We start from the raw sequence: 25,284 nt of genomic DNA on the forward strand, positions 1-25,284 counted from the left end.
CACAAACAGGACTTTAATATCACCAACCATTCCCATGTTATTACGGTGTATCCATATAAATGGCCCACCCTGTATATGCAGTCCTGTGAAAAATGACAGTACACCACCAGTTTAACAGGTTGTAGAACTGCCTCCTGAACCAATAACTTATCAATCTCTTTCATATTGTTGTGGAGCAGTTTTGGTCCACCCTTCTTTACAGCATTGCTTCAGTTCATTGAGGTTTGCCGGCGTTATGCGCCGCTCTCTTTCAATCATATTGAGGTCTAGACTTTGACTGGGCCAGTGTGACACCTCGATTCTTTTCTATTTAAGCCCTTCTGTTGTAGATTTGTTGGATCATTGTGCTGTTGCATGTTTGGTCTTTAGCTGTCAGACAGCCTCAAATTAAGCTCTAGAATAATTTGGCATACAGAGGAGTTTGCGGTCAACTCGATGGCTACAAGGTGCTCAGGTCCTATGGCTGCACGACAAGCCTAGGTCATCATGCCTCCACCACCGTGCTTGACAGTTGCTGTGAGGTGTTTGTGCTGATGTGCTGTGTTTGGTTTTCTTCAAAGGTGGTGCTGTGCATTACGACCAGACATCTCCACTTTGTTCTCTGTCTGACGTTCATTGATCCAGAAGTCTTGTTGTTTGTTCGGATGCAGCTTTGCAAACCTAAACCATGTTTTCTGAAAACTCTTCAAACAAGCCAAAATGAGCCATACTCATTCAGTCATTTTGTACCATCATGAACTTCAACATTTATACCATGCTAAATGAGGCCTGAGATGCAGCTCTTGGGTTTTTAGATGGATATCTAAATAGATGTATATGCCATATGGTTGGTGGTCATATAAAACCAAGCTTAAATTCACCAAATGTTGAGCAGGAATGTAAATATAATATGTTATTATTAAAAACTGTTTGTATCTTTCTGGTTTGTCCTTGGGCTACACAAGTACAGTTCCCTCCTCCTGCCTCCTCTCCATCTGTCCCATTCATGCTTCAGGCTGCATTTTACTGCTTTCCATCAAAGTCTAATGGGCTGTAGGTAACTTTTGTTTTCCCACCAACCCTGGCCTCTCCTCTTTCTACTTGTTTTACACACACACACACACACACACACACACACACACACACACACACACACACACACACACATTCACAGCTATAGGGTGAAGGAGAAACAAGGAGTGTCAGAGTGATATTTTAACCCTTCCATCTCGCTTCAGGATTAGCTGATGGAGGAGGTGGTATGGGTGTGTATACCATAGCTTCATTCTTCCTGTAGGCAAAATGTGCCTGCATTTATTTTAGTGTTTTCTAAAGAGTCCCACACAGACCTTCCCATGTGTTCATTCTTTCTTATTTTCAGTCTTTAACGGTGAGTTTTCTTTTTCAAAAAGATTCATTTATGTAACTGAAAAGAACCCCACTGTATCTCTTTATATCCACCTGAAATACAGTATGTTGAGCTTCGTTTACACACAATATCATGTACAGTTTCGTCCTTTTAAAGACATAAATGGAAATGATTTTGTAATTATATATGCTTTCTTCCTGACAATAACATCAGAAGGTCATTTCAAGCTACACAGGTAAAACTGGTATGCTACTAGCTTAGCTGGGCATAAAAGTCTAAAATCTGATGCTAGCAGACATTTGGTTTGCTTTTGGTTGTAGAAGGAGTAAAGCTGCACGCTATTTAGTGAAGTTTAAAGATTTGGATGTGGGGTTTTTGTTTGGAAATGAGCCATGCTTATTGTTTTGCTCCTCTTCCAGGTTTTATGCTAGGCTAGGCTAACCACTTAGTGGCTACAGATGCAATTCATTTACATATTCTCTGATTTGGTGACATTTATAGTTTTATCATTATTATTATTAGAACAGGTTACTCTAATTGAAATCAAAAGGAACACAAATTACTATTGGATGTCTATTTAGGCACTGAACCCCTAAAGAAGAGGCATTTTCTAGGCGAAGCGTAAGAAAGTCAGATGGAGAGGAATATCAAGGACAAGGGTTTCTTTTTTTCTTTTAGAGCATCGGTCAAATTAAAATGCTGAATGAAACCAGCTTGATTCTCTCTACAGCATTTCTATCAAGCCCTGACCCTGACTCCGAGGAATGCTGTACCATTTATGGACATTTCTCTAAATCAGCCATGAAACTTGTTTTGTATAATTGCTGGCGAATGGATATGTACAAAGTAGAAACCTCAAAAAGTTTGTACACAGTGTGCCACATTCACTTTCCCATTTAAGGGCATTTTCACAGTGCTTTAGGCATGTTAACCCTACACCTCTCATCACATCAGGGGATTCACTGGAGCCTTGATAGGAGAGCTCATAGGACAGAAGTTTGTAGAAATGTATATACAGCAGCTGCAAAATCATATTCTTATTAAAAGGCAGCTTTAACTACATTTAATTGTCTGTTCTGAATTATTTTAGATTGAAAGCGCCAATGTGAGACGGATTTATTGAGAGATGGTAACCTAAGCCACTAAAACACGATCATCTGGGCAGTAGAAAATGCAGACATGCTTCATTATTACAGCTTTTTTAATGCAAGCGAGAAAGCACACTGTAAGATATCACACAGACCTAGAGACTGGTTGGTAACTCACTGCAACCATTGGTATCTATGGAAAAATATGTAATGCTTAAATGGTGATTACATATTTTTGGCAGTTTTGTTATTTTAGGCTGCTACACTAAAAACCTCCCTATGATTGCTTTGGTTGCTAGCAGATTGCAGCAGTCATCTGGAGTTTGCATGCAAGACACTGACTTTGCAGAGTACTAGTGAAAATGAGTAAATGAGACTAAAAACAGAAATGGTAAACCTTCACCTTAAAAGTAAAAGTTGTTAGGCTGTAACCCACACTATTTAAAAAGTCACAGCTTTTACTTTGAAGGTGAATGGTCTCCGTTTCTGGATTGTGCCTCACTTTTTCACAAGTTTTACAGTTTCACTACTGCATGCAATCGAGATCCAATATTTTTATCTTTTAGTTTTTTTAGATTGTGTCCTATCAATTAAAGTTAAATCCTTGACCCTGACTTTTTGAAGGAAGCGAGTGGAAGGCAAAGGTAAAGACCTTCCATTCTGAAATCATATAATATGAACATCATTACTCAGCACCTTAAACTGTCTCCACCCATGTATTCAGGTTATAACAGTACCTACACCTTGCACCCTGCAGCCAAGTAACTTAGTCACGAGTGATGTTTAACTGACTAAATCTGCTGGTGTTGGTTAGCCAGAAGGATAAAAGTGAAATCCAAAGTGACTGAAGTATTCATGTGGTGTTGCTGCAAGCTCTCCAGGTGTTTGTTTGGGGGTCAGTGAGTTGGATTTCCCCCCTTTTGATACACTTGTCTTACTTATCCCTCGTCACATCGCCCCCTTTGGACAAAATAGGAATTTATACTGTCAGCTGGTCATTTTGGTAAACAGTGAAGCTGGCAGAGATTCAGTGTTTTGCCTGATAACGTTCAACACAAACCCCTTTTTCCTTTCTGGTGCTCACACGAATGGTGAAGGATGATGAATCTGAGTGTATTTTTTTCCTAATGTAGCTTTTGTGGTTCAGTGTGTCTGACTGCACAGTAGCCAGACTGCGGTGACTGTGAAATACCTGCTTTCATTCATGTGGTTAAAAGTGTTTGCACAGTCAGTCATCTTCAATCAGCAAAAGCCAGACTACATGAGAAGTATACACAGCTGATGGACGAACTGGCTAAATGAGTCAGCAGAGGGAATTTTTGTCTGCGGGCTTCACCGTCTCGTACATCCCAAATTTGAACTGATTAAATAGTTTCAAAGGCAAAGAAAGAATCCTTAATGATAGCTTGGGACGTGCCTGGTGGGATAGGTGGACTTCAGTCACAACTAAAAGTTAATCAGGCTTGTGGTTGCCTTTGTTTTGCCAACAAGACTTGACTCACTCAAGAATGAAATAAAGTGAGATCAGAGGAAATTAAAGGATAGATGGAGCAGTTGGAAGACGGAGGAGAAACATTAGATATGTTTTAGAAGAATTTCTGAAGAATTAGGTGAAGGAGGTTCTATTTGATGCTGCTTTAAAGTCTGTTTTTGGAATTATGCTTCTCAAATTTAATAGACCGATATAAGAGGGGAACCAATCCTCCAGCTAGACGAGACATCTAGACACTGCCTCAAGTAATTTACAATGTGTACAACATGAAACTCAAAGTTATGAAATCCAGCACCCCCTCTGGCACTTCGACATTACATAAAAAACAACAATACTTTTGATTTTGGCAACTTAGCCTCACCAAAGATGGTCTGAAAAGAATAAGTTGGCAAAGAATGAGTTATGAACATGAAACATGGCATTTTGAAGTTTCAACATTAGCATTTTGGCCTCCATCATGTTGGTTTTACTGAGCCAGAAATGACTATATTTGGTAGAGAGTGTGAAGTTTGAAGTCAGCAGGTGAGAGCTCGGTTATACACAGACAGGGATAGTTGGTGATCCAATGAGTCTGCTTGAAGTCAGCCCGTTGGAAATAAAATTCTCCACAGACAAGTCTTCATGGTCACAAAAAAGTGGATATGGTGGACATTTGTATGGATTCTCCTACTCAACATCAGATGACTAAAGTTAGTTTGCACAGCCATGTGCAGAATCACGAAGAGGGAGAGTCTAATAATGGCCTAAGATCTTAGTCACACCACATCAACCACCGGTCACTGCGGAAAACTGCTTGTGGTTGCTGGATAGGAAATTGATTACTACAGACCCAAGCATGGCCTAGTATACGTCAACTGTAGGTCACTAAAAAAGTGTGTATATCTTGGTGACTGGTTGCCCGAGGTTGCTGGCAGTTGCTAGGTGAAACTTGTATAAAGGATATGCAGGGATGCATATGCTTTGTAATTGGTTTGGTTACAAGCAGCTACCCAAAGTTTGCATGGAAGATCACTGCAAACACTTGCCAACTGCTCCGCTGAGCAGCAGTGAAACTGCAAATGTTGGCAAATTCCATGCAAACTATGGGTGATCTGAGCAATCTGCTAGCAGCTGAAGCAATTGCAAGCATTTTGCTGAAGCGCCCTCTTTGTGGTCGATTTCACCTAATGATGATCAGAAACCTCTAGCAACCACTTGCCAGCTGGTTGGGGAATACATATTTACCTCTGGTAACTCTACATTACCAAGGCAGCGAGGAAACAGACTGATAAAAATCCTAGAAAAGCAATTATTAATCGTCAGAAGGCACTAAATGGATAAACATGGCAGAGAGGAGTTCAGTGATGGTTTGTTGCTTTTCTGTTCTGGAGGTTATCACAAATTGTTTAGAAAATACAGACAGTAGCTACCTAGTAGTAGTGACGTATGGCCTACTTTGATGGATAAAAGAGAGGCAGAGCATGTTCTGTGGCTCAGTGCCAGAGCCGTGTTTACTTGCAGCCTAGAATTAAACAGTACACACACACACACAAAGAGAGAGAGATTAGTGTAAGTATAGATCCATGTTCATTACATGAATACACACCCTGAAATACATCAGTCCATGCAGCGATACATACCTGCTAGCTGTCGTGCTTTTGATTACACACTCATAAAAACACACTGATGAGAAATGAGGGCCTGAATTACAACCAGCCATCTATTCACACCTCCCTGACAAGAAGGGGGGGTAGAACTCACATATCTCTCCAAACATCCGCTGCTAAAAATAGGTCCATTTGTCAGCGTTTTATATATAGTGGGAAAATACAGTGAGGTGATTTTAACGCAGTCATATCAACCCGCTAAATCTAAAGCTAAATCTACAAGGTTATCATCATATAATTCTAAAAATCAATGTCAGATTTGCAGAAGTACATAAAATTATAAATGAACTAATGTTTATTGAACATAAAATACATGCTTTGGTCATTTTGGTGTCATCTTAGGTTGTTAGCTTTTAACTGTTGCAAATCTGCAACGCCTACCTTGAGAGGGTTAAGCTGCCCTGTGGGCCAAAAATGCCACTATGAAGCGACTGTGGTGGACATGAGGATCATCCTAAGTGATCTGTCCAAGACCTTCATCCTGTCACAGCCTCTGCCTTATAAAGACACATACTCACACCTTTCTTTCTTTCTTTCTTTCTTTCTTTTGCCGGCATGTATTCTTTTACAATCCATAGGGACCAACTGATCGGTTTACACACGTTGTTTAGTTGTAACCCTAAACTATACAGATGAAGCCCTTTCTGTGTCTGTGTGTGTGTTCATTTTACACACAGTAGAGCTGTGTGACAAGTTTCGCTGCCCCTTTGCGGCACATTTGGTGTACATCTCAGATTTCTAACATATATGAGCTGTAATTGCTGTGCTATTGTGATGTACAGACAACACACACACATGCACATGCTCTCATACTTAGTCCCTCCCCTGCTCGGTTTTGCTCCGAGGTGAAAAGCAAAAGATCCCACCGGTGAAACCAGACCTTGTTCAGGAGTACTTTTGCCTGTCCCCCACCTTCAGTGGGGGTTCCACCTTTCTCTGTAGATTATTTTCACCCCACCGGTCTCACCTGCCCGCCATTAGAGTCGGGTTTATCACCAGCTGCTTGCATGTTTGCCTGCTGGAGGCCATTACAACATTAACGCTCTCTCCTCCATTGTTTATCGTCATTATCTACCCCTCTCCATTCGCTTCGCCTCCTCCAGGCATGGAGTGTTTAGTGTACTTCAAAGTGGGTGATTATCAGTTTTTTTCAAGGTGGGGGATTCTTTTGCAGAGTCAGTGAGAACGTGTACAGATGCATGTTTGGGTATGTTAGATTTAAAAGTTGTTTGTTTAACGTAGACCAGGTAGTTTAAAAAAATGTTGCAAAAATCTACATTAAACAGTGCAGCTTTGGGAACAGTTCCCAGTCTCAAGCCCTAAAAGTGGCACCCCCCACCACCCAGAAAAAAAAGGAGCGTTACGATTAAAGACATCGCCTTTTAAGATTACATCAAAGTAGCTCAGGAATTTTGGGTGTGTATAACACAGTGAGCCAGTTTTGTGGGACCGATGAGGCAGGTAGACAAAGCAGTCTACCTGCCTCCATGTGGGATGAATGCTTGTGTATGCTAAGCTAATGTTTACTGCAATGATGTGAGGATCGATTTAACCGCATTTGTCTGTGACACACTCCGCTGCAGTCCTTCATGCTCATCAGCCTTTGTTAACATTACGGTATCCTCTGATATTTTAATCTGGATATGTGTAGTAAACATCATGTTTTATTGACACTCTTTAGAGTCTAATATGAGACCACAGCTTCCAGTCTGTAACTATTTGGTTTGACAAACTGTGTAAGCATGTTCTGGTGAACTCTCTTGTATAAAACACTTGAAAAGAGGAGGTGATCTGTCAGTGAAAGATCCCCTTCAGCTGAGCAAACACGAGGGGAAGAGCAGCAGGATGTAACCAAAGCCAAATGCAGAACAGAAATCTAGTTCACAAGTCCAGCTGCTTACAAATACACCACCTTTTGTTCTAATAGTTTAACATATTTATTGAAACTGTAAACTAGCCATACTCAACCGCTACTTCAGCATAATGAGGAGAAATAGTTAATTTAAAAAATAAATTTCTTTTCAAGGAGACAGAACACAAAAGTGTCAAAAACTGCAGTTCCACAAGCGGCCACTTGAGGCTGTCTCCAAAAATCAGAATGGTGTGTTAAAACATATATTTTTTAGAACTGTTATAAAGCACGTTTGGACATTGATTTGAATACTTTCCCGCTTTCAAGGCAGGTATAGATCGGGTGATTGGATATAGGGATGTGGTTAGTTTGACTGGAAAGTGTAAATAACGTACCCTGAGCTTGAAGCTCAGTGGCTGGATGGATGGATGGATGGATGGATGGATGGATGGATGGATGGATGGATGGATGGATGGACGGATGGATGGATGGATGGATCAATGGATCAATGGATGGATGGAACAATGGATGGATGGATCAATCAATGGATGGCTGGATGGATCAATAGATGGATGGAACAATGGATCAATGGATGGATGGATCAATCAATGGATGGATGGATGGATCAATAGATGGATGGATCAATGGATGGATGGATGGACTAATGGATGGAACAATGGATCAATGGATGGATGGAACAATGGATGGATCAATCAATCAATGGATGGATGGATCAATAAATGGATGGAACAATGGATCAATGGATGGATGGATCGATGGATGGATGATGGATCAATGGATGGATGGATGGACCAATGGATGGATGGATGGATGGATGGATCAATGGATGGATGGAACAATGGATGGATGGATCAATAAATAGATGGATCAATGGATAGATGGACCAATGGATGGATAGATGGATGGATCAATGGATTCTAGAGTCATCTTGCTAAGCTAATTTGCTAACCTTCATTGATAACACTCTATCGTCTCTTGATAAAATGTGCACACTTCGAGCTCCAAGCAAACTAAGACATTAAAGGCAAAAAAATGATAACATTGAGTCCAAAACCAGTGGGAGACCATGTCCATCTTTAATGTAGAATCCAGACTTGCATGGTCTTCCTTTAGGCTGGACTAGGCAGCTAAGCAGGATTTCCAGATGCTGTAGAGCCTGCATTAAGTCTCATCACCTACCTGTTAATCATCACACTAAAAGCACAAGTTCAGGTGTTCAGGAACTAAATCAGAGCTCCTTTGTTTTCACTATGATCTTATCTGCCTTGGCCAGTCACGTCTCACAAATCAAAACACGACAATTCACCAAAATCTGAGTAAAACCCTCTTCGCCTACTTCATCGATCACAACGTGTCCAGCATCCCTCTTTGTCTGCACTATTGTTCGGACACCATCTCGCAGATTGAGTCTCTTCTTGTGACATCCCACTGAAGCTGGCGAGAAGCAGCCCATTTCTGCTTGTTTGTGTTGGCTTTGCATGCGGCCTGCCAATTGTCGCTGAGGCGAGAGTTCAAGTAGTTCAAAGTGTGTCTGCAAGAATGCAGATGTAAATCAGACTCACTATCAGTATTTCTACATGACTGCTCATAAAAAATGATGACTAATCATTTCCTTGAGCCAAGATGGAAAAAACTTTGCAGGCTCGGGGAATCCCAAATTGACTTTTGTGATCGACAGCAGCGGTGACCTCATGTCTCCGTGCTTGAGTTATTTCTGCTTTTTTCCTTTTTTGTTTCTAAATGTATTTAAAAAGTAAATTCACACCTGTGATCGCTTTGAAAGATTTGCTTCTAGTACTAAACAGGCCTCTTAAATGATTGTTGACCCTGGATGCACTTTAAAAGAGGCAAAGCAGCGCTACGGGAGGAAACTAGAGTCACAACTCCAACAGAGTGACTCTAGGAGCCTGTGGCGGGGACTAAGGACAATAACGGATTACAAAGCACCAACAACCGGTATGACGAACACGGACGTGACTCTGGCAGACGAGCTGAACACCTTCTATGTTCGCTTCGAGGCTGTAGCTAAGGACTCCAACGATGATAGTGCTAGCGGCACTAACGGCTGCAGACAGGAAGATACTGCCAACACCGGAAACTTGCTCATCATCAAGAGAGTGAACACCAGGATAAGCAGCAGGACCAGGCGGCGTCTCAGGTCGTATCCTCAGAGACTGCGCATACCAGCTAGCTCCTGTGTTCACTGAGATATTCAACATCTCTTTATCTGCTACCATCTGCTCTGAGCTCCCTGACCTGCACTCAATCTACAGCAGGCGGTGCTGGACCAAGGCCAGGAAGATCGTGAAGGACCTCAGCCATCCCAACAACAGACTGTTCTCTCTGTTGAGGTGTCAGGAAAGTGATTCGCTCCCTGAAGACCAACACAGAGAGACTGAGGAGGAGCTTCTCCCGCAGGCGATACGGTCTCTCAATCACACCACCACACAGTACTGACCCACACATATGGTTCTTACACACACACTGGACATTCTGGACTTTGTTTACACTAATTCGATTAGATGCGTGGTCATCTAATCGAATCACTTCATCAATAAATCACTTTAAGCATATTCGCACTGCACAAGACACTTACAAATGTGGATTGCACAACACTGGACAGTATATTTCTTCATTTCCATTTAATACGTGTACAGCTGCTGTTATTGTATATATATATTTATATTTCTTCATATATTCTTATATATTTCTATACTGTGTATTGTGTATTTTGTTGTACAGTTATTTTATTTCCAACTTTAATATATATATTTTATCTTATTCTTTCCCAGTTAAATTTACCCTTCTTTCTAATTTGTGTTGTACAGTTATTTCATGTTTAACTTTAATTTTTATATTTTATTTTATTCCTTCCTAGTTAAATTTACCCTTTTTAATTTTCATATTTATTTCCTATCTTATTCATAGCCTTTTTTTTTCTTTAGGTCACGAGCAGTTGTCTAAGCATTTCACTGCATATCGTACTGTGTATGACTGTGTATGTGACAAATAAAATTTGAATTTGAATTTGAATTTGAAAAGTGACTCTATACTTAGTTGGGTTGGGTCTATTTTTATGCGCAGTCTTGCTATCAGAGTGGATTTAAGGATGGGCCGTGGAGCAGGAGAGAGAGAAAGCAGACCTGGACCGGAAGCTCATATTCTGACGATGTAGACAGTGTCTTGGACATGGGGTCTGAAATACCAGTGGGGAAGGGGGCGGTCAGGATGGGTGTCTAAACTTGAAGCATAAATAGCAGGAGGGAGGAGATCATGTGACCTCAAAATCCCCCTCCTCTGAGGTCACACTGGTGTCGGTGTCAGCACAGCAGTATTTCTATCCATGTGGGAAATGCAGTAATTGGATTTGGTGTTTGTGCTCCATGTTGTGAGAACGGGCTCTTAGTTTTTGGAGATAAAGGGCTAAACTCTACTAATGTGTGACACCTACTAAATGATCTTACAAGATTGTGGCAGATTATATTCCCTGCTGTCACACTGTGACCGGCTACACCCCTGATTTTGTGATGGTCTGATAAGAGAAAAATACTTAATAACCCAGCACAGCGCCCGAGGATCCACAGCCCACATCCCAGTGAGCGGTGTTGGAGGGACACATTGTTTAGCTCCTGTCTGCGTGTCCATTCTCGCCCCAGTTAATTTTGTTCTTAAAAAAACATCCTGCTTTAATTGTGCTTATAGAGGGAGGGGAAAAAAGACAAAAGAAAACAGCAGGGCAGCACGTGAGACAGAGAGCCAGCAAGGCCATACAGGTAGAGTGCTAATCCTGTCTAATAGCAACGCTTCTACTTATCATGGCAGTAACAGAGCGAGAGGGATACATGCGTGTGTGTGTGTGTGTGTGTGTGTGTGTGTGTGTGTGTGTGTGTGTGTGTGTGTGTGTGTGTGTGTGTGTGTGTGTGTGCAGCCAGTGGTGAAAACGTTAATCGAGTACTGCGCAGTGTTGTTTACTTTACTGCTGGTGTGCACTTCACAATAAAAAGCTTTACACAAGTCTAAATGCCTCTCCTAGATTAAACTATCCAGCAGTTATAGCATTATATGCTAATGCAAAATTATATGCTCCGATAAGATATATAATACTTAAGCCCCGTTTGCACAGGGCTGGTATTACTACAGCAGCTCGAGTGAACCTGACACATCCCCATCTTGTAAATTCAACAATCACTGAATCAACATCTCAGTGATTTTGCTCACTTTTCCCCCTTCTTAAAATTTTCTTGTGTTTTTCTTTTTCTTTTACTGTGCACAAGAGTCACCAAGGCTATATCAGCATTTATAAATGAAAGCCTGAAAGCATTTTGGGACACAGTGTAGGAAAACAATTACCTACATTTTTTTGTTTGTTTGTTTGTTTTTTTCAAATAAACAATATATTGCACAAAAAGGGAAAAGGTCTGCTTGCTGTTTACTTGGAGCCAAATAGCATGCATATCTTTGCCATTCCTATTCCTACCCTGTATCTATCCATCCACCCGTTCATCTATCCATCCATCCAGCCAGCCATGTCTCTTATCTGGGTCCAGGTTACCAGGCAGCACTATAAGCAAAGTCCTGTATTTCAACCAAGGGGAAACACCGAGGCATTCCCAAGGTGGTTGAGAGACATAATCTTTCCATCATGTCCTGGATCTACCCTGGGGCACCCTCATTTAGTTAATTTATGCTACAGTACTGCAGGCATCTGCCTACAGAGAGCCTACGGAGAGGTGGCTTAACCCACTGCAAATGTGCTCCCTTGCAGTCCTGCAAACTTTCAAGTGGACGATGCTCGATGCAGATGACCATTGCATTGTTTAAGTGCTGAATAGTTTACGAGTTGACAAGAACAGGGAAGGGAGTGACAGTTGTCACCACTGGCCGGCTGGTTGACTGACCAACAACAGCACGAGCAAGAATGCCCCACACACCGATTACTCCACACTTCTTTTGGATGCTGTCCCCATCTGACAACAGAAGCTGTCTGTAGGCAGACTGGCAGCTTGATGCTGCCCACAAACTGCCTGTCCTCCATCCCAGAGGAGTCCTAGTCAGATACCTCAACTGGCTCTGATCACCTGCCGAATGATGTAGCTGTACTGTCTGGCGCATTTTCAGATACATAAATAACAATAAAATAAATGTCAAATTGCATGCACTGTATTTGAGCTGTCAGTGAGACAGATGTTTTGTTTTGTTTTTTTTGCTTCATGCTGGTATCTGAGGTGCTTCAGTTTATACCTGACGCTCGTCTTCATGATGCAGATGTCAGGAGTGAATGCTCACCTGCGTGTAGGGTTTCATATTTGGAAGGTTTCCAAACTCAATGCAACATGATTGATGATGTGGACATCGTGGAGATTTAAATGTCAAATGTTTCCGTGACAGTGGAAGAGTTGTCTCCACCCTACCCCACCACTCCTCCTCCTCCTCCACAGTTCTATGAAAATATTTTCTCCCTGCAAGCTTCATATTTTTATGGCTCAGTTGCTCACGTTAAATGTTGCTGCCTGTTTTTTCTCTATTATGTCATTAAGGTGACTGTGGTAGGCAGGGTATTTTCAGGACATTTGTCAGATAAAATATCCCACCCAGTTTCTCGCTGACTTGATTTTTTTGGAGGACTTTCTGTCGGTCATCCTCAAGGAAATGGAGAGACGTGGCAGTTTGTAGGAGCTTAGTTTACTTTTGACTGAATCAAGCAAACCACAGCTGCATTCAGAGGTTAACATTAAATTGTTTCACAACATTAACACAGTCCTAACAGGATTACTGATTGAGAAATGAAAAGGGGGGAGTATCCCCATTATGATGATTATGTTGTTTAGATGAAATCAGTAAAGGAAAAGCTCCTCATTATACTAAAAGTCAACTGTTTGTTAAAGAACCATATCTGTGGGATTTCTGTAGGTTTTAACCCTTTAGCACCAAACTGCATGTGCTCTGCTTTTTTCTTTGTTGTTTTCTGTTAATTTTATGGTAGCAAAGACCAGCAAATTAAAAAAATGGTGCAAAAAGCACACAAAACATAAAAGTTGTTGGAAAACTAAAGCTGACAAAACACAATGGCAGTGATTTGGGGGAGACAATAATGTGTAGAGCTGAAAAATCTACAATCTGCAGAAGCTGCATGTGAAGAATCTATCAACATATTTTTGAGTTAAAATGTTAAAAATGGCACAGAAAAAAATCTAATAGATAATTTAGGTAAATATATGGATTCATAAATGCATCATTAGCATAACTTTTTCATTCTCCTATAATTTCACATATTAGATGAAAATGAATAATTACACATTTGCTTTCGTGGTTTGGAAAAATCTGGCACTTTTAAAACATCCTGAATGGGTGAGCGTGCTGTCAGAGTAAAACGTCTTCTCCCTCGTTTGGAGGTTAAGCGGTTTACTTTATTTGCAGCAGATGTCCGGTTTCGATCTGTCATAGGGTCACAAATTTCCGCTGGTTGTTATCGGTGACCTGTCTCGAACTGGGTGGCCCAGTGGAGGGGAACACACACATACAGTAATACACGTGAGCTTGTGGACAAGTACACAAAGCTCTAAACATGTTTAACCACACAAATACATCCATAGATCTGAGATCACCCCACATGCACATGCAGAGCACATACGCACGGTTACATGCGTGTTTGCCTTCTGTACATATATCCTCGTGCTCGAGTGCTTATATACAGTCTGTCACGCTTAGACATGACACGAACGCACACACCATGACACATGCAGCGTGGAAATAAACAGTTGCAAACAGGGAACGCTGGAGGCCCAAACACAGCTGGCCGGTCTCCTGTGGTGCATGTCAGGGTCACAGATGGCGATGGAAAGAGGCAAAGGGAGGATGAGATGATGAAGGGAGAGGTGGAGTAAAACCTGAGAGATGTGCTGATAAAGAGAGAAAAGAAAAAGTTTATCCTCCTCCATCTGCCTTTTCTTTTCTTTCTTTTTTTTTTTTTTTACCACTTTGCCTTTCTTTGTTTTTGGAGCAGCTTCTGATTCTTCTTGTTTTTCCAGTAAAATCATTCCTCAGCTTTCCACGCCGCTCAGCATTTTAACTTCTTTAAGCTGTACACAGGCTGTATATAAAAGATGGGCATAGATGGGCTTTAACATCAGCAAGAGGTTCATTATAGGGTCTGGATTTTAACATTTTGGCATAATCATCTTTGGCAGAGGTGATTTATTTCTATATTTCTAAAAAAATATTAAGTATGACGTTATCAGCTAATGCTAGCTAGCTTGGTTAGCACATTGCATGCATAAACTGGATGGTTGCAACATAAAGAAAGAGATCACTGCCAATTAAAATTGTATTCATGTAAAGTGTTGTAAAGGCTTTTTTCACACTAGATATAATAAAAACTGCACAGGTCACCTTGACTTGTAATTTCAACATCACACATGTTTGGTTGGTCTTTGGTTAAACAGCAATCAAAAATTGTTCAGCTTGTTAAGTTTGAAGAAGGTCACTGGGCTCCATGCTGCTTTCTTCTGTTTAATAGCATTGTTTTCTGGTGATTTCACAGTGGTACATATAACCACAAGGGGTCCTTTGGTGTTGGTGCCTTGGCGCACAGGCTGTGGAAATTCTGAACATTAAGAAATGATGTTGCTCATGCCTTCCAGCATGCCTGGAAACGCCTTGGTGTTCCTCTGGCTGAGATGGAGTAGATGGATGGTCAGGTCTAGGCTTGCTGCTGTTGGCCCCATAGCCACATAGCAGACAGGTCTGGTCGGATCTGGTGTCAAGCTGGCACTGCTGCCTGACTTCTGGCATGGTAAGTGGTATGTCATCCAGATACGGGCCACGCCTGGCATATATGGCACTGTTTATGTGATGGCATGCCACATCTGGCCTGGTTTGGTTTGGTTTATGTGGGCCAGGCTCATAGAAAACAGGTCTTGCCCAGATCTGGCATCAAGCTGGCACTTCTGACTGACTGGTGTCATGGCAGGGTGTATGTCAACCAGATGTGGGTCAGGTCTGGCAATGATGGTACTATTTATGTTCCTATTTTCCTATTTTAGTTAGAAGACCCAAATGCCATGTTGCAATACTATCAATCAATCAATCAAAACTGAATTCGTCACATGCAGGTTGCCCTGCAGTGAAATGGGACCCCCCCCCCCAACCTTACACATATAGCACAAACATTACATGGGGATACAGGTCGGAGATTGGTAGAATCAGAGAAAAAAACATTGAAATGTACACTACAATGGGGAAAGTACAAGAGGAAAAAAAGTGACCCCTACTCATGCTGTGCTTCCATGGTAGGACAGCATGAGAACAGGAAACAAAAAAACTCCTCTGCACAAAAAAGCACATAAATGTCTACAGCACAACATTGTGAAGACATGACAAGCCACAGGGGTGGGTGGGGGGTGAGGAGTAATCCGAAGCGAACACAGCAGCCGCCCTGCACAGCGCTACCATTCCAGCGCGGCACAGAGACCCGCCGTGTTCCCTCACAGGAAACAAGCATTGAAGGCGTTGGAAAGGGAGGGGGGATGAGTGAGTGCCTATCAGTGTAAGTGTATGTGTGTGCGTGTCCATAGTTCAGCTGAGACAGTGTCCTTCGGCCTATCAGGCTAAGTAAACAGTCCTCCAGCCAATCCAGGTGTCCTTGCATGGGATGGGAAGAATAGCCGTAACACAGTCGTTATCAGGGAGTGATTGTTCGGCTCCAGCCTTGGGCCTGCAGCTGGCGCCGTGATGGGGATCCGCAATGTTTATGTTGATTTTGTTAATTTCCATGCGAGCAGCCCAGGAGAATTTTCAGGCTCCTCTTTAACACTCCGACACTGGTCCCTCGATCTCCCGTTGGAGAGTCGCGAGCCTCCCCATGATGGTATCAAACTTCTGTTCCATGGTGTTATCATTCTTTTGATTCTGAGACCTCACAACTGCAGTGATCCGTTCCGCGATGTTTTCCAACTGTCGCTCAAGGGTCTCATTTTGAGCAGGCCTCTCTCTGATGTTTCCCCCCATACGCTCAATGGTGTTGTTTTGAGCCTTCACAGCAGCTGCAAGCGTCTCCAAGGTGTTGACCATATTACGTTTGTTGTGAGAGATTGCGCCTCGTTTCGATTCCAGCGGGCAGCCTTGGGGGGGTTTGAACAGCCGGTTCCGCTCTCTTATTTCTCCGATAAACCAGGGCTAAGCCAACTCCGATCAGCATGAACCCTGTTATCACGGTTCTGAATAGATAGATATCTTCAGCGTCCTCGATCGACAGTCCCGCCAGGCACATGATCCTCCAGTTCTGCCATCCGTCCATCATGTATCCGGCAGGGAAAGTCCCTCCAGGGCACTCAGGCTCTCCCGAGCCCAGATTTCTCGTTGAGAAAAGGTTGCCAATAGCATTCAGAGACCAGTTCAGTTGATCAAATCCATAATTCTCTTTTAGGTTTTAGAGAACGACAGTGGGAGGCTATTCCAGGGAAAGTAATGCACACAAGACAAGACAAGGACATAGAGGCTAAGCAGGGAAGATAAGGGTGAGGAGGAGAGGAGAAAAGTGCGACCGCCTTCGCTGAGAGCTGAAGAAGAACTATACTGCTATGGTAGCCAACGTTTCAAATGCAGGTTTGAAAGGTTTGTGAGTGTACGCTTTATCCAAAACCTAGAGAGGGTTTATGCATGTTTACCACTGTGTGGCTGTAGATCAGGTCACCTACTGATCGGAAGGTTAGTGGTTCGATCCCTGGCTCCTCCAGTCTGCATGTCAAGAGTGTTAATGTCTATAAATGTAGTTAGGAAGCACTCAGTTTAGAGAAAGTGTGTGATTGGGTGAATGTGGCATGCTGTATAGAGCACTTTGAGTAATCCGGGAGAGTAGAAAAGTACTGTAAAAGAATCAGTCCATTCACTGTCTGAACAGAGTTACTTTTGCACTATTATGTTCTGGCACATGTTGTTATTGCATGGCTTGATTAAGGTACACATTAGGCTGACATCTGGGGCCAAAGCTGAAACTGTTCTGGGCCAGCACAGGGCCAGCAGTGTGTCTGCAACTGGCCCGTGGCTGCACACAACTTACACATTGCACACATACTGCAAAGAATGACGGCCCTTTGGTGGCGCAGATCAGGTAATCCACACATGGGCCAGCACAGGAATACCAGTGTGTCTGCAACTGGCCTTGTGCTGGCCCATGTGTGGGCCACCTTTGGCAAACCACATCTGCCCCACCAAAGGGTCGTCATTCTTTGTGGTATGTGGGCCATGTGTAAGCACATTGTGTGAGCCAGATCCAGGCCATACCAATTTTGCTATGTGGGTATAAGTTGTAGAAAATGGATGGATGGATGTTTTATTATGGCACCAAAAACCACTTGATTAGCATTTGAAAAAACAAAACAGTGGTTTGGTTTGAAATATGGCTTACAAAATTGACCAAATATATTAAAAAAAGGAACTAACCAAATATGCTTTAAAGTGACAACACGGGGGCCTCTACAAGCCACAAGTCACTAGGTCCATCATTGCACAGAGACCAGTATACACCTTGTGCCTCTGACATACCTGTGAAACTGCCACTTCCCATGGTTCAAATGGTTAAACACTTTCACTTTTATAGTGTTTTAGAAGGTTATCATTTTACTTTTTTTTTTGCTCATATGCAGACTATTACCTTAATATGAACTGTTTAAGTGCTCACGCATTCCAGTTGACAATCAAACCACCCCATCATGTTAGAAGGAAGGAATTATATAACATACAAAGCAAACAAAGGTCTATCTCCCCCTTTTTTTAAAAGACAAAAAAAACAAAACTGCTACCTTGTTTTATCATGCATTGTTGTCTTACTTCTATAGCTTTAGAAGAGGCAATGTATATGATCTTAAGGGTAACCCTAGACTCAACTTTCTTCTGGATAACATCAGCAGATTCTATAGGAATGAAAAGGCAAGTCCAGACATCAGCCCCTACCCACGAGATGTGCCTCTCAGGTCTATGAAGAGCATGAAAGTAAAGACCCCTGTCAGACATACACATACATTAAACGTGTTTGGAAAGTATACTGTGGGTAAACACTCAAGATTATTAAGTGAATATAAGTCAGAGTAGAAGTAAACACACAGTGTTGGATCCACGCAGATGATCATGAATAAACATGTTTAACAGTCTTTTGCGAGTAAACATTTGCAAATTGAAAGTTTCAGGCTTTTGTCTGGAGTGAGCTTGTTGTGTATCGTGGCAGATGTTGGATCTGACACTCGACCGTTGGAGGGGTTCTAGACCTGACACTTGACCACTAGTAAGCCTACTTTCAAGGATGCACTTCTGCTGCACCTGGGTCAGAAAAATGAAGGCAGCCATGTATTTAATTGGGCGCATAGCATGCCAAACAACTTAAACTTTGTTTAATATACAGTGAGCACATGTTGCACATTTACTTGATGCTGAAAAGAATTTAGAGAGCTCATATACTGTATACGATTACAATGAAACCTAGGGATGGGTATTGATAAGATTTTCACGATTCCGATTCCATTTTCGATTCTGTTTAACGATTCGATTCTTTATCGATTCTTTTTAAAAAAAGAGAACACTAAGGTCGATTAGCTTAGAACTTTGTTTTATATCTTCTCTTTGAACAAGATAGAAATTTAGGAGTAACATGGCCTTACAAACCAAACAGTGAGATCTTAAGAGATCCACAGCCTATGGCTCTTCAATGGGGTGTCACAGGGTCCCCAGGGAAAAACATTGTAAATGTAAAATAATAAAATAAATATTCTTCTGTAGCAATAACAAAGTTTAACATAAATTATTCTGTAGCAATTACACAAGGATATCCAGTAATGTCCCTGCCTACAATTAAACACATTCACTTACTGAAAATCGGGGGCATCTGCTGTGGCAAATGGGTGCAAGCCTTTGACCACAAACTTAGTCACTGCTCGGTGACATTCGTCTATCCTGGCCTGAAAGGAGACGCTACCGGTAGACTGCAGCGAGAACTGCCAGCATCTGATCCAGACTCTGTCTCTCTCATCATGGTCACCTAAATGCACAGTAATAGCAGGTTTTGTAATAAGGCAGATCGCGCTAACATAATATGCACTGTTAGTTGATTATTTACCTGCCGCATTAACGGGAGAGGACGTGCAAACGTTACCGCTGCTGCTGGGTTGAGATTCACGAATCCGGAGCGGAATTAAAAACACGACATTCATTTAAGGTCATCGCGTGTTTTGTGAGCAAATGCTTTTGCACATTCGTAGTGTTTCCTCCCTTAAATGAAATATCTACTTTGCAAGTATTGCAAGTTGCCCTGTTGTCATCCGTTCTCGTAAAGTAAAACCAAACTTTTGAGCGTTTGAGCCGCTTAGGCGCCGTGTTTTCTGCCAGGTAAATGATGCTCCGCAACGTGGTGACGTCATTCGGGGCGACTGGAATCGATAAGGGAATGTTTGCAAAAATGGCAAACAATTCCAAGGACTTGAAACAGTGGGAACCGGTTCTCAACAAGAACCGGTTTTCGATACCCATCCCTAATGAAACCTGATTACTGGGAGTACATGTTTTCCACTAATGGACGATTCAAGCAAGTCCAACACAAAGTCACAGACTATGTAATGTCCAAATCTCCCCTGGGATTAACAGTAGCACAAAAACCGCCCTCTGGGAGATTCAGGGACTGAGTTTTCATAGCCCTGCAGCTCCTGTAGGAGGACTGTGTAGGTGGGCCAGTAGTTTTTAAACACACCAGCTTCTCATGTTATGTTTCCCTTCTTTCTGTTTTACTTGCCTAGCTGCCTTTGTATCAGTGTCCTTGTTACCAATTTGTTTCCCCTACAGTTGGATGTAGTCTAGGTTTACCTTCCTGGACTGTCCCGGAGATTTTTGAGTTAAGAAGTTGTTCTTACCAGGAACTGCAACATATGGAGGACTAGTTGTTAGACCAGTCTTAGCTGGACTGCATAGCTGAACAAAGACTAAAACCTGCAGACCAAGATGCTGAAGTTAGAGTTCATTCTCTACAGACTCACTGTGAAACATGCTCTCATTTGTCGAAAAGTCTAAGTCTGTGAGAAATGTTTGAGTTACTTGAGAGTTAATTTTAACCCTGTAACACAAGAAAGCTTGCTTCTGTCTTCACTCCAGCAATGAAGTATTTTTTGCTTTTATGTTGTCCAGCAGCAGAAAGTGCTCAGCACGCCTTAAACACACGAGAGAACACAAGAGATGATCAAGTAGCATTCACATTGTGAAGCTCATTGTCCTGATATCTTCACCTTTTCTATGAGATAATCTTAGCTGTCTGTAGCTCTGTAAGTGTGTGTGTGCTGAGTTTCATAGAGAGGAAAATTTGACTGTTCTGTCATGTTTAAAGGTCTCCTTTGACATTTATGTTTGAGCTTTAGGGTGTTGGGATTAGCAGTACAGTGTAATACCTGTGTCTGCTTGTCCAAATGTACTCACGTGTTCCTGTTAACAGTAGTTCTTTGCCGCGTGCACGTGACTATGTTTTGTCTCTCCGCGTTCACCGTTACATCACTCGGCTTCTACTCTTGAGTTTTTTCCCCCGCTGATCTGCAGCTTAGCATCTGTTTGCACATATCATCCCTCATCTTTAAAGTCTGGGTGTGGACAGAGGGAAGTGAACAAGCACCAGTGCCCAAGCACATCTCCGCCCTGCTCAGGTGGAACCTGGATTAGAGCCCAGAAGTGAGGATCCCGGGGACAAAGAGAATCTGAATCAGTGCTCTCTCATTCGACAATACACCAGGAAGAATTTGTGGTTTAACAAAAGAAGGATAACAGACCCAAATCAAAAGTTGAAATCTGAGAACTGAGATGCACAGACTATTAATCAGCATCAAATCTGAAGTCTCTCCTTTGCTTTTCTTTCTTTTGCTATTATTTTCTAATTCCATAGATTTCCCATCATCCTTGCCTCTTTTCCTTTAAAAAAATATTTTAAAGATTTCATTGTGATTAGGAAAAATGCTCCAAATCACTTGCTGTGCTTCTATTTTTAGCTTCTTGTCTCTTTAGCCTCTTTGCCAAAGGTTCAATCTGAGCACCCTCCCTATTTTTTTTTTTTTGGTCTCCCCCCATTCCTACTTTCTCTTTCTCCCTTTTTTCTCCCTCTCTTGTTTCCCTCTCTGTTGCCCTCCTTCTGTCATTGTGATTAGACCAATAGAGGAGATCAGAGGGAATAAAAGCATGACCAGCACCAATGACCTTTCCCCTCCTTCTCTCTTTCTCTCTCCCTACTCTGTGCCAAGCTCACTTTCTCATTGTTGTAAAATTTCCTCTACTTTTTTTTCTCTACAATCACACAATGCAGCAGCAGCAGTTGTAGTACTTGTAGCAGGTGAAGTTGCCAATAGTATTCTTTGGTCTGTCCTTCTCTATTAATATTCTTTGCTAAAAATATTTATAAACTTTGTCTTCTAGAAAAAAATGCCTAATTCCAGGAATCTCTCTAGTTTTATACTCAAAGAAATTTTAAAGCCATTTGGATTGGAACTTTTGAGCGAACCTCAACCTTGATTATTGCTCTCACAGTCTGGGGTCATATGATCTAATACAGAAAACACATAAGCTCCACCCTGCAAACTTTCAAACCTCATCACAACATATCCTCATCCACATCTGTCCTCTTCATCTTCGTCAGATGTCAACTGACGTCTTTCTATCCGTCTCTCCTCTTCATGAGCAGTCAGTGAAATGTCAGCCAAGACCCTCGAGTTTGACCCTGGAGAGAGGTTCAAACAGCTGTTTCATATAGAGCATTTTTTCTTGGGTTCACACAGAAACAATCAAGACTGCAACACTTTATTTGAGCAGGTGACAAAATTTCAGGCATCATCAATAAATTCAGAGATCCATACGAGCACTCGCAGATTTCGTCTATCTCATCATCGGATCCATAAGCACGGATGGATGTGTTTGGGTTTTTTGAAGTTTACAGAGCCTCGTGTAGTTTAAGACTCATGGGTCAGCTTATAAAGGTTCTCTCTCTCTCTCGCTGTCTCTCTCTGGGTGGCCTATAAACTCCAAAAGAGCCGTGTGATGTTCCATAGATATCTCAGGAATGGAACCCAAAAGGTTAATCTGCAGTTCACTTGGAGTTTATAAGCTGCAAAATAGACATGTTCAGGTCTGTGATGACCGGGGAGTCTCTATCATCTGATGCATTGTTGTTCAGTGCCAACAAACTGACATGTAGTGAAGATTTTTTTAGTTTTTGGCCCTCTGAATAAAAAATAAACTTGCCTCTGAGGTCCACATCATTACAACTGAAAACCCTAACCCTTTATTTTGAAGAAAGGCAAACTGGACTTTTTTGGGAAAACTGAACAGTTTTTCATGAGCAAAAGTTATCTGTGTTCCTTGACAAGGCAATCTAGAAATAGAAAGTGACATATTCTTATTGGATGGGATTAGAGTAAGAGTTAAGGTTGGGGTCTTGACTGATGATGACCCAAAAAGTCAGACAGTTAAGGTCAAGAATAAAACTTTATGAGCTTTTCTGCAAATTTCTGCAGATACTACAACATATAAACCAAATTCATTTTTTACCATTAATATGTAACAGATATAATAAAATCAAAGTGTATGACTGAAGAGTTGAAGTTACACCTTTCTAGAAGGTAAATCTGCATCTGAACGTCTTTTCCTTAAGTATTTATAAGCAGTAAAAGATGTTTATCAGCGTTTCGTATTGCATGATCTTTGTTTCAGTTTTTGTAAGTTCATGTAGGATTCATATTCTTGAGCTTGAAATCCGTTCCAGTAGTGGATGTTCATATTACATATTACAAGTAATCCCTGTGACCTGAAAGGCTTTAGACTGCTCTGAATGATCAGTTTCAGACAGCTTTAAGACATCCTAGGCACACCAGCTACACCATCAGCCAATCAGAGGAAAGTTGTCTCAGGAGACAGGAGCTAAAACAGCTTGTTTCAGAGAGAGAATGGACTGCATCGAGGCACCGAGATAAGATAAAGAGGGATCAGTTTGAACTGTGAATCATGCAAAGCTACTCTAGGGCACTCCAAGAATAAAAATATGTCATTTAGAAATTTACACAAAAGGTCTACTTTAAAGTGAGATTGCTTGTTGAGGCCGCTGCTTGAACATTAAAATGAAACTTTATCTATTATAATTAAAAAAAAATTTCCATAAGGACCGAATCTCATATAGAAATGCAGATCCTGTAAATGCAGATCACCAGAGGAGTGTTTTAGAGCTTCAGTAGCCGAATGTCACGCACACTGAACCTGTGTTGAGTGCAGATAAATGAGAAAACACAAAAGTCATTTGGAAGAAGTCAATGCACACACATCAGACATCATTACTGTATGAACTCTGTGTGAGCATGCTGCTTCTCTTACTGGCTGAGTTATGCTGACATGTGCTTCTCTCTGCTGCTGTTTCAGAACCATGAACAGCACTTTTAGTTGCATGCTAGTTGTATGATAGTTCTTCTACTTAACCTGACCATGTGAGCTCTCAACTGATACCATCACTACCTAATACACATGATAAAAAATAATCATAATAATAATGAAAAATACCCAACAAATGTTATAAAAAATCGGCAAACTCCTCCCATCCTCAATCCCGAGAATCAGCACAACCCTAGCGTGCCGTCACATGGCGCAATAATAGTAATAATAACTGTTGAATCGGAAGTTTCTCTCACTGAAAGTGTTTCAGGCTTATTTGTACGCTGACATTAGATCAGATCTCAGATTGTAACTTGAATGCTGGTTTAATCTCTTAACCCCCAACGCCCCCAGATACGGGGGCAAAAGGCAGGAGATGGGTTAGGCGTCGGGGCTTAAGAGGTTAAAGCTGGTTTGTATTACAGTTGCGGTCACGTTGGGTTACTTTCAGGTTTGAGGTCACAGAGAGTACAGTCTGGCCTTCTTTAATGCTCGGTGGCCATCAGAAAAAGGTTGTGTGAAGCTGTATCACACAGTGTCCTTGTCATGCTTTGAAAAAGCAGTCCACTCTGATTATGATGGGCTGTTAGTTATGGAGTATAATTAGTCATGCAAAACTGATAAATGCAGAGCCGCGCTTCTTTAAAAACATCGACCACACTTTGCATTTCATGTTGTGAGAACCTTTGAATCCTCCCAATTCAGCATAAATTCAGGAAGCTTTATGAGCCAAGCCTTTAACATGCCGATTGGTACGTTTTGTTATTTAAGCGAATAACAAAGTTGGATTACGATTAGATTCATCCATAAAGCTTTCATTTATTCACTAATACAGACTCTGTTATTTGCCAAATATGAAGCCTCGTCTCTGGCTGAGAAAGCAAACCGGTCACAATGACATTATGATGGCGCCCTGCAGGGTGAAGGGTTTCCCCATCACTGGTTCTGCAGTCTTGGTTCAGTTTTGGACTTGTCACAAGTGCAACAGTGCAACTGGATAATAAACACCATACAGAACGTGATGGCACACATTGTGTTTGGAGAATACATAAAAGAAATTCCTGCACTTCATCAATAAGCACCTCTGCCTTCTCTAAATCCACCTTAACAACTTTTGACCTTTTTAAAATTACATCAAATTTGTCAGTGTCTGGCAGCTGCAGCAGCAGCAGATATTGTCGGTGTGACTCATTGCGTTGTTTACTCATTGCGTTGCTGTGTTTGATTGTTGCCATATTTTTATCAAGGTGTTTGAAGTGGTGCTCTTGCAGCGGCGTGTTCAGTGTCATACTTTTATACCCCACAGTTCCACTAAAAGGAGGGAGAGGATGTCTTGCCCACTTTGGATAAACACCTGAAAGTTTGATCTGGAACAGCTATCGCATATCTCATGCATTTCCCAGAATTTC

The 25,284-nt window shown here is 41.7% G+C and overlaps 1 protein-coding gene across 4 annotated transcripts in view; it reads left to right on the forward strand.

Annotated features, from left to right (window-relative positions):
* The window catches only part of col4a6 (collagen, type IV, alpha 6), a 143,315-nt gene that overhangs the window by 60,072 nt on the left and 57,959 nt on the right, over positions 1-25,284 (forward strand). The gene's annotated exons all lie outside the window — the stretch shown is intronic.

This window comes from Astatotilapia calliptera, chromosome 3, assembly GCF_964374335.1.
Source record: "Astatotilapia calliptera chromosome 3, fAstCal68.1, whole genome shotgun sequence".
NCBI classification, from domain to species: domain Eukaryota; kingdom Metazoa; phylum Chordata; class Actinopteri; order Cichliformes; family Cichlidae; genus Astatotilapia; species Astatotilapia calliptera.